General features: G+C 29.9%; 1 pseudogene; it reads right to left on the bottom strand.

Moving 5' to 3' along the window:
* Positions 1–7,026: 7,026 nt before the first annotated feature.
* On the bottom strand, positions 7,027–8,581 carry LOC120078661 (annotated as a pseudogene).
* Positions 8,582–11,002: the final 2,421 nt, after the last annotated feature.

Here is an 11,002-nt window from a genome sequence, read left to right as displayed (position 1 = left end):
GAAATGGTCTTTTCGGACACTTTTAAATATAAAAATTGAGAACATTCCCACGATGCATAAACTACCTTCTAAGATGACAATGCATCATAAATAAGCCAACTGTCTTGGCTTTTAACGTTAATGGGCATATAGCAGAGTTTGGATTAAAAGAGTTTTGTTTAATCACAGGTTTAAGTGGTACTCAACTACCATCAATAGATTTAGAAGAAAAAGAGCAAATTTAACTTAGAAAAATAGTCTTTAAGAATGATGATTTGATTGATAGAAAGGACATTGAGAGGAGCATTAAGTTCCTACACGATTCTGAAAGTGATAGTGTCAAGGTTAAGTTGGCAAACCTCCTTCTCTTAGAGTTCTTTTTAATCCCAAGGCAAGGACACAATGTTGTTAATTGGAAACATGTTGACATATTGGACAATGAAGAAGATTTAAAACCTATCCTTGGGGAAGATTGTCATATAACTTGACATATCAATTTTTCAAAAAGGCTTCTTCTACCGAAAAGGATTCTGTATGCCTTCAAGGTTTTCCTTTGACACTAGTTTATTGGGCATTTGAGATGATACCAAAACTTTCAACAATAGATATTGGATTTGGAAGAAAAATTTGCAATCAAAGTCTAAGAATAATATCATGGCAGTGCTTGGAACCTGATCATTGGAGAAATCTTGAAGAGAATATCTTTCAAAGAAATTATGTAAGTATTTTCTATAATTTCATACCCTCGTTTTTATTACTTGCAATGGTTTCAAACAAAAAACAGATAGTAGTCTATCATTGATAGACAGTGATAGACTTCTACCACTATCTATGAACAAAAACAGAGATAGACATATATCATAGAAAAACTTGTTAGTGTTTTCCTGTTTTTGACCTAATGATTTAACGTGTGTTTAAACATATAGTTTCGTGTAATTCCATTAGTTCCAATAGAAGAAGAATCATAATCAACCACCATCAAATATTTGATAGATTTGGAAGAAAATGAGAAGGAAAATATAGAAAGAGAAAGAAAAAAGAAGAAAAAATAAATGAAGGAAGAGATTTAATTGGAGGAAAAAATGAGCATGGGAAAAATATAATGGAGGAAATAGAAGAACTGAACAATGGTCAACAGAAGGTAGAAAAAGAGCAGAAAAGTTTTAAACAAGGCCAAGAAGAGATCATCAGAATGTTAAAAACCATCATAGAAAGACTGATCTATAGACTTCCAATTGAAAAGCTTTCACAAGAAGAACAAGAATAAGAGGTTGAGGAGACCATAGAAAAAACAAAGCTCCTTCTTGTAGGTTACAAATTCTTGAAAGAAATTATGAAATTGACAAAATGATGAATTATGTGGCAAATTATATAGCTCAAGTAAGTCTTTTGCAATGTATTATTTTATTTTTAAATGTAAACATACATTTACTAACTAAACTAAAATTGTTTTTCTTGTAAATTAAAATTGAGAATGAAGGAAAGGTTTGTATACAAGTTTTTGTACTGATGGATAGTGATTCACTGCCTATCAACGCATTTTTCTTCCATTTGTTTTGTGTCTTTTGTTATAGAAATCTCATTCTTTTTATTATCTTTGTGTTTGATTTATGTTTTTTGTTTTAGGAATCTTATACACAAACACAAGAGATTCAAAAACAAGATCATTTTGACGATATTCAATCTCTACCTTTGGAAACCCCAAAGACACAAGAATTAACAATAGTGTTCGAGGAAGAGGATGGACAGTAAAAGGTTTGCTTTGCCTCTTAAGCTATGTGTTTCCTCTGTTAAGCTACATATTTTCTGTGTTAAGCTACCTATTATCATAAAAGTCAATTAGATCTATCACTGCCCATCAATGATAGACACTGATAGAATTCTATTAGTGCCTATCACTAATAGAAAATTCTTTGACTTTCTTTATTCTTATGTAACAATGACACATTACATTGTATGTATTATTGCAACAAAATGAATTTGAAGCTCTAGAGCATCTGGAAAAAACCGATGATGATCAACAGAAGGTAAACATCTAAGTTGAAATCTAAATGATAGACTTTTAACAGGAAATGTCTACCACTGATATACACTGATAGGATTCTATCAGTGATAGACATTCCTGATAGAAGTCAATGAGGTCAACCACTGCTCAACAGTGATAGACACTGATAGAATTCTATCAGTATCTATCAGTGATAGACATTCCTAATAGAAGTCAATGAGGTCAATCACTAAACTGATGGAATTCTATAAGTGTATGGTATACTTCTATAACTTCCTTAATTCTCATGTTTGCAGGAAAAAGAATTTGAAGCTGATGAACATATGGAAAAAACTGATCATGTTCAACAAAAGGATAAGGTAAATATATAGACGCTATGAAAGAAAATAAAGCGATAGGTTGTCTTCTTAAGTATTATAGAATTTTGAATCTATTGCGGGAAGTTGAGCTTGAAGAAGAAGAGGAATTTGATCTATCTGACAAAGAAGAAAAAAAAAAGAGAAGATTAAAACTAAAATATGAAAAAAAAACATGAAAATATAATTAATTAAGGTTAATGATATTTACAAAATACTATCAATGTCTAACACTATACTATTACTTTATTTATTATAGCCTGTTGATAAAGGAAAAAATGTTGTTGAACAAGAAGTGCATGTTGAAGAACAAGTTATTGAGGAAGAAACTAAAGAAGAAAATGAGAATGAAAAGAAAAAAGACTTGAAAATAAAAGAAAACAACTAAAAGAAAAGGACGTAACCAAGAGTTGTTGTTGTCAGTCATATCTAACTAGAAATTTGTACATATGAGTTGATATAATGATGAATAGAGTGATAGTGGTCAATCGCTATCTATCAATGATGATAGATAGTGATAGACCACTATCATGTCTATCAACAGTATATAGTGAGAGATTTATGGTAAATCCATTTGTTTGTCACAAATATGTTCATATACTTATTGATACATATATATAAATAGTTGATGATATCATGATATGTAGTTTTTAAATTCTAACATTTAACTTTCTTTCTTGTTACTATTATTTTAGGTTGCTGAAGCTACAGGAAAAGGAAAATGTACAAAGTTTAGACCAGAAGTATTAGATGATGAAAAGTAAATTGTCGATGAGAGGCCCAAAAGAAAAAGAAACAAACAGTAAAGGCAAAGGAAATGAACAAAGCATCTCCTAAAAAGACGAAAAAGATCGAAACGACTTCATTGATGGACAGTGCTCCAAGCTTCAGTTTAAACATCTCTCAACTAAACTCTCAAACTCAATCTCCTCGATATGAATCTCAACCTTCTCAAACTTAATGTTAGAACTTGATTTTAGAATGTTATTGAAAAAGACTACAATACTACTAACATTGAACTATGTTATTTTGTGAATGATATTTTGTGAATGTTACAATTGGGTTGTTTTCGGTTGATTCTTGAATACTCATTTACTTTTGGCATCAATTGGTTGATACCCATTGTGTTTCAACTTTGGATTCAAGTTTGTGAAGGTATTGAGGTGTTGTTCAGTGAAGTTGTATTTGTTTTAGCGAGTTTTGGTAAGTTTTAGGCTTTGATGACCCTTCTGTGGATTAATTTCAGTTGTTGAGAAATTTTGGTAAAGTCATTTGGAAGTGTTTTTTTTTTACAAAGCTACATATGGATAATTTATTTGAGACATTGGTAGTGAAGTATGTATTTGATTCAAGCTTTAATCATGTAAGCCTAATTTCAAATTATGATTAGGGGTTGATTCAAGAATTTCATTCAAGATGAAGAAGAGTTTGGTTTGCTAATTATTTGGGCTTTAAAATTGGAGGTTTGGAAGGTGATCAAAGGACACCACCTTAGGTAAGGTTATCTGGAAATATTTTGTAATATTTGGGTGTTTGAATTTTGACCTTAACTATTAATTTTAAAGCTTGGTTTATGTTTAGGCTTGATTAAGGATTCAAGAATTTCACAAAGATTCAATTGCTTTTTGGTTCGACCTAATATCAAAGTAAGTAATCTTACTACTGGAACTTCCCACGGGCCAGGAATTAGATGTATGCTAGCATGATAAATGAATGTTATGGCAGAATGCATGATAGACTGATAGTATAATATGACCAAAGTATGTTCTGGCACGAGATTTGAAATATTTATTTGTGCACACATAAACACTTAAATGCTAGTATGAGATGGTATGTGATTCTATATGGATGTATTTGATCGGATGATGTTGAGGTATATGTGTATATTGTAGAGCCATGATGTTGAGGTATATATGTATGTCATAGATTCATATAGTGATAATTATGATGTTGAGAATGTGCAAGTATCCTTACTGTTTAGTAAGATGCCCATTAGACTTTGTGTTTCCTTCGGGATTCACCAGCTTGTGTTTCCTTCAGGATTCACCAGTTTGTGTTTCCTTCCAGATTCACCAGTTTTTGTTTCCTTCAGGATTCACCAGAGGTAGTGGGCATACTTAACTACGGTAGGATAGAACTCAGCCTCCTTCTAGTTTCATGTGTATATGTGTCCCATGAGAATTAGAGCAGTTTATATGTTTCACCTGAGGTGGGTATCTAGAGGACATAGATGCCTAGTTTGACCCCAGTAGTGGGGTTACTTACTGAGTATTTTAGACTCGTTCTTTCTTATGTTGATGTTTCAGGTAAGGGTAGAGATGCACCGGCGATGGACAAACGGAATTCTTGATCGAGCCACTGGGACTAGTTTTTACGCTTCTGCATTATGAGATTTAGAGTTCTTTTCATGTTTCTTTTAATTTTTAGTTTTGATGTTTAAAACTTACTTTAAGAATCGTTTTTTCATATTTATTTATTATCCTTTATGATTTATGGGTACCCTACTATTGATTTAGTATTTGAATTTAATGAAAGTCTTTTCAATTTACCTTATTTAATTAGTATTTATTTCGTCATAACCGAGTGTCGTTTTGAGTTTCATGCATTTATGTATTTAATAACGGCCTAACTTAAGTCCTAGGGGGTCGGATCATTACACGGCGAGTCAGGCCACTCTCGCTCATACAAATCAAAGGGTCGGTCTCATAAACAGGGTTCATAACTCACTCAGGATTGAGGTCGAGTTACCTATGGTCATCCTATGAAATGATAACCTTTTTAGTCAACAGTGTTATAAAGAGAGTTTAATCATTTCGTGCTCCCAATATAGAATAGCCTCATTCGCATGTCTCTACATGAACGACTTGAATTAAATCGTTTATAACACTTAAAACTTTGTAATATTTACAAAGTGGGTCGTATCTATAATGTCACCAAGATAAGACACCCAACCTTATATATATACTACAAACTATTTAGGTTATTACTTGAACGTGATCCATTTGTACGTCTACCACATATTGTTCAAGTTACATAATATAATCTTAAATCTTTCCTTAATGTATAATTGAATATCTAAGATAATCAATCATTATTTCAAATAACTTATTAACTACTAGACTTTAGGGCATACATCCCAACAAGTTATACTCCAAATTTAGATATTCATTAAACAAACTTTGATTCTAAAACTTAAAAAAAAAAAAAAAAAAAAAAAAAAAAAAAGTAAACCTGAGTTAAATCGTTTAAAAAAGAAAAGTTCTTATTTCAAAAATCCGTTTTAGAAAGTAGGCAACTTATTTTATATCAAATTTCATTTTCGAAACTCAATATTTAAAACTTGAAAGGTTCTTATTTTAGAAATTTATCTTTAAAAAAATGGCAATTTATTTTATTTCAAACTTCATAACGACCATGGGGAATGTTGTTCAAATCTCTCCATGTGTATCTCTCAAAAAAAGAAAACAAAGAAGAAGAAGAAGAAGAAAGAACACTTGTTATAGGGGTATCGAGGTAGACAGTGAAGGGGAAAGGGGGGGTAATTTAATTTTGTAGATGTTAGGAGGGTCTCGTAAGCAATGTTGATGAAAATATCGAATAGTCTATCAATGTTAAATATGAAAAAAAAAATCTCAAAAAAATATGATGATAAACAAAGAAATTGATAAGGGTGCTAAGATGAAGGCATTCAGAAAATTTTATAACCTTAAAGGCCCCAACCAACTTTGATGCAAATTATAAGAGTTAAGTTGGGTCAAACTAATTTTCAACTTGGATTAAGTTGAAAATTTCACAAACTAAGAAAAATTTTAAATTAGTGTTACACATAAATATGGTGATCTATGAGTGGTTCATGATTGTGGCCTACCCGTGATAGACAAAAGTAATAGTATATCAGTTATTGACTATACTTAAAATAATTACATAAAAATATTCATATTGTTTCACAAAAAAAGATTAAAAATAATAATTTTAAAATATTTATTTGTGTGATAGCATATTGGTAAATTGGTAATAACCAATTTTGCCACCTATTATAATTTTCTTAATTTTCAACTTTAAAATTGTTTTAAAAACTAATTCGTGAGAGCTAACATGTAAAAATTCAAAGGCATGTATTATAATATGTACAACTTTATTTCAACTATCTAATAGATTAATATCATTGCTAAATATCATTCTTCCCACATATATAGCATTGCTAATAACAAAAGAAGATATATTCTTCGCATCATTTACAACATCAATCAGAAATTAATTTTTACACATGAGTAGTAACAATAATTTTCATCATCTTAGAGAAAAACTCTTTAGTGTAATTTTAGGAAACAATTTTAAAGCTCAATAGAGTTAAACGGAACTTTTCGAATTTAAGAGTATAACGTCGCTGAAAGTGGAATTCTTATCTAATGTTATATTTATTAAAACATTGAAAATAAATAATATGACTCACTTAATTAGGTCTAAGGTTGAGATTGATAGAATCTACAGTTTAAGGTAGAAATTTATGATTGAACTTCTCATTAAAATGTATTTCAAAATAAACTGAAAGAGGAAAAAGGTACATACTCAACAGCATGCATTATTAAATGAAGCAAACCTATGGAATGTTAGAAGTAAAACAAAAATGTTGTGAAATAGAGATATGATAAACTTCACATATGGTTTTACTGACTTGTGTCATTGTTGAAAAGATTAATCTGTTAATGGAGCATCAACAGGAGCAGGTTCAGCACATATACGTGGGTTTTGCTTTCCAGAAACGGTGGGATTGACATTAGCACATTGAGATGTAATCGGTCCTCGACTTCCACTGTAAGTTAGGTCAATATCAGCAACTTCTACACCTTCACATGGTATACTTTTGCTACAAAGAAGTTTGACTGCGACCGGAGTAGCTGAAGTGCCTCTGATATTTTTGATACTGACGTTGCTGATCTTAATTTTTGATGGAACCTAAAACATACCAAAAAAAGTATTGATATGATTATACCTCAAGTTTGCACTTTTCTTTAAAGGAGAAAAAGAATATTTCTTGAAGTAACCAAGTTTAAAATGAATTAGAGGAATAATTTCAATACATGCCTTTCGGTTGCATTGATTATATGGACAATATTCTTGGTCTATAATGACAGGATTACTAACGTTAACCATTTCAATATCTTCGAAATGAATATCAAAGGCTGCGAATGCGACAGCAGAATCTGGCCATGTTTTGATCCTAACACCATTTGAAGTATTGATTATTTTGCATGCTTTCACGGTAACTCCCATCACATCTTTTTCCTTGGTGTACTTGCCTAAGCTTCCTATGCTAATGCCATGTCCTGGTCCGCAAGTTACACTAGTAATAGTTACATGCTTGTTGCTGTCTCCAATAGACACACAATCATCCCTAGTTGCGATTTTTGAATCAAGAATGGTAATCTCTTCTGAGCTACTTATGTGAATCCCATCGGTGTTGGGGCTATGGTCCGTGCAATAATTGTCACGTGTTGAAAAGTAAAATTCTTGCAACCCAAAAGATTGATATGGAAATTCTTACTATCCAAGGAAGTAATGTCCTTCACTATTGAATTGGTGACGAAACTGAACTTCAAATTCTGAAACGTTTAAACAAAAAAAAGAGAGAAAAAAAACTATGAGTTGAAGACAATTGAAATTATGTGTTTTTAAATTATATATCAATTGGGGAAAAATATAAGTTAATATATATATAATTAGAGATTTTACCATTGGAAGTTTGGTACATTCTTTATTTTTATGGCAATCATTCTTTTCCCAACCTATTTTTCCTTTACCATCAAAAACTCCAGTGTCTGACAATGTTAGTTGATCAATATATCGGAAAATAACCAATCCCTCTCCTTTTGGATGGAGAGGAGCTTCTAATGTCCCTTCGACTTGAACCTCAATAGGAACACTCTTGCAAGGACCTATGAGCCTAGACTCACTTAATTGGTAAACTCCTTTTGGAATCAACAATTTACTTGGAGTGGTCGATGCACATGCTTCCTTCCATGCATTTTCTAAGGCCTGTAAGTTGAATTATTTCATCAAATTAAAATTTCTATATAAATTTATTTTTTTTATTAATTATACATATACTTACCTGAGTAATATCAGTATTAGGTTTGGCACCATAATTAGTAACATCAAAAATGGATTGACCTTTAGTTGTAGATACAAACAATAACAACAAAGATAATAATGCTACGATGTTTGATCTCAATCCAATCATTTCTACGCCTTTTACTTACTCTAATCTCCTTTTCGTTTATAATTGCTAACTTAGAAATTTGAATGAATATGCAAATTCATTCAACCCTCTTTATATGGGAGAAGAAAATCGAAATTGTGTTGAAAATTCTCTTCCAACTTTTATTTACTATATTTGTCAAAGATTCAATCAAAGGTTGAAGTTAAATCATCATTTGTTTGTCTAAAAAAAAATAGCCATTCCTACAACATTTGAATGACTATTTCTCTCAATCCCATAAAATTCATTCCTTAAATTTCTCATTATGAGACCAACACGCACGTCCACACCTCATAATGTGCAACAAGTGGCTTAAAGCAAGTTTGAACAAAACATTATTACTTAAATTGCTATTTGCAAGAAGTGTGGCTCAAATATCTCTAAATTTATTTAAATAGTTTATTAATAGGGTAATTAGAATGTGATAGACATCTATCACACACTAATAGATTTCTATCGCCGTTTATCAATAATAGATTGTGATATTATGCTATATTAGTAAATAACTTGGTTCATTTTTCTTTATTTAAAAACTCCCTTTATTAATATATATGTGAATCTCACCTGAAATTGAAATAGTTCTATGTTCCGCTTTAACACTTGTAAATATTATTTGGAATAACTTCAAAAAATAATGATAATTATAATAAATTAACAAAATCAATTTCCGTTTGGAGGAAAATAGTAAGTTAAATAATGTTTTGTATACCTTATTGAGCAATTTTAGATGGTCAAAAGTGTACTTATAAAGAATCTTAACAAATAAAGAGTATCTTACAAAATTGGATTAACTTATAAATTATTTATTTAAAGAAATAATGTTGTGATGGATTATTATCCAAAATAACTTTATAAAGATTGACTGACATTTTTCAAATTTTGGTAAATATATATATATATATATATATATATAACAAACACAATTACAATTGGTAGAATAACTTTTGAAAATTTTGGTATATATAGCACTTTTGAAAAAGGTGAGATATAAAATTATTTATTGAAATTATTAAGAAAAATGTTTAAAGTAGAAGTATTGCAAACACATCCTAATTATCTGCTTAAACAAGAAAATATGATAGAGAAGAGCAACTTAACATGGAGGGGTTTTTTCGACAATATTGATGAGGGAGATCAAACTTCTAAGTTTGAAGTTGATAATATATTTGTTAGGTTAGTTGAACCATTTCATACTCATTTTGGTTAAGAGAAAATGTGTTTGTTGCTGAAAAATTAGTGAAATATTATTTAGGACATTGATAAGAATGTTATGTGATACAATTAATATTGTCTTATTTCTTAGCCACTAAAAATAATATTTTTATTTATTCGATGTTCTATATTACATATGTCATTGTTAACCGTCAAAATTTAATAATATAAGTTTGAATTTAATTGATGGGTTAGCACTCAAGAGCCACCCTACCACTATTTACTAAAAGAACGTTTATACTATTATTGGATGTTGAATTCCCACTATTTGTTTCTGTAAGTTAATTACAAATTAAATTACTATAGTGATGGTTAAATGAAACATTTAAATACCCACTTCAAAAAAATCACTTTCTAGTAATGTACAAAATGCGTTGTTTATGGTCAAAAAGCACTATTAAAAGTATTAGCAACGTGGAGACCCGCATTATTAAGAATGTCGTTATAGCCATGTAGCTTAAGGTTTTAGTGACATATTTATTGTGCAATGCTAAAAGTCTACTTTTACTAACACGTAGGCATTACTAAATACATACTTTTAGGAACATATTATTCGTAACTATTTCTTTTATACAGTGACGTTGAAAATGTGTCTCTAGAATTTACGTTTTAATACTATTGCAACATATTCAAGTGTTGTTAAAATTAATATATCATGCCACTATAACTTTGAAGTTACTTGTTTTAAAACTCTGATTTACTGGACATTATAAAAAACGTCGAAAAAGTATTTGATTAATTAAAAATTATATTCAATTTAATATATAAAGCTATTATAAAATTTAAAATATAATAATCTTTTGAAAAAAAATTAAGAGTCAACTAATCAATTTATATTTGAAACTAAAATTACAAGTGATGATACACATTTCCAACTCTATCATTGAAAACAAAATAAAATAATACAAACTTAGCCACAAGTTTACATGATAATATGTAACGACCCGACTCCCTAGGACTTAAACTAAGTTGTTACTATAAACATGCATGCATGCAATTCAAATTGACATCCTTTTTTATGACTTAGTAAAATAAAAAAAAAATTGCATAAAATAATAAACTTTATTAAAACTACATATCTGAAATTCATTTGGTAGGATACCCTTAAAACAATAAAAAAAAAACTAGAAAATGTTTTTAAAAGTCTAAAACACAAATACCAAAACTTCGAATTCAAATCTCCAAGACTAG

This window comes from Benincasa hispida, chromosome 5, assembly GCF_009727055.1.
Source record: "Benincasa hispida cultivar B227 chromosome 5, ASM972705v1, whole genome shotgun sequence".
NCBI lineage: Eukaryota > Viridiplantae > Streptophyta > Magnoliopsida > Cucurbitales > Cucurbitaceae > Benincasa > Benincasa hispida.
Note: the sequence above shows the minus strand (reverse complement) of the source record. Positions and strands in the feature narration are given on the sequence as shown.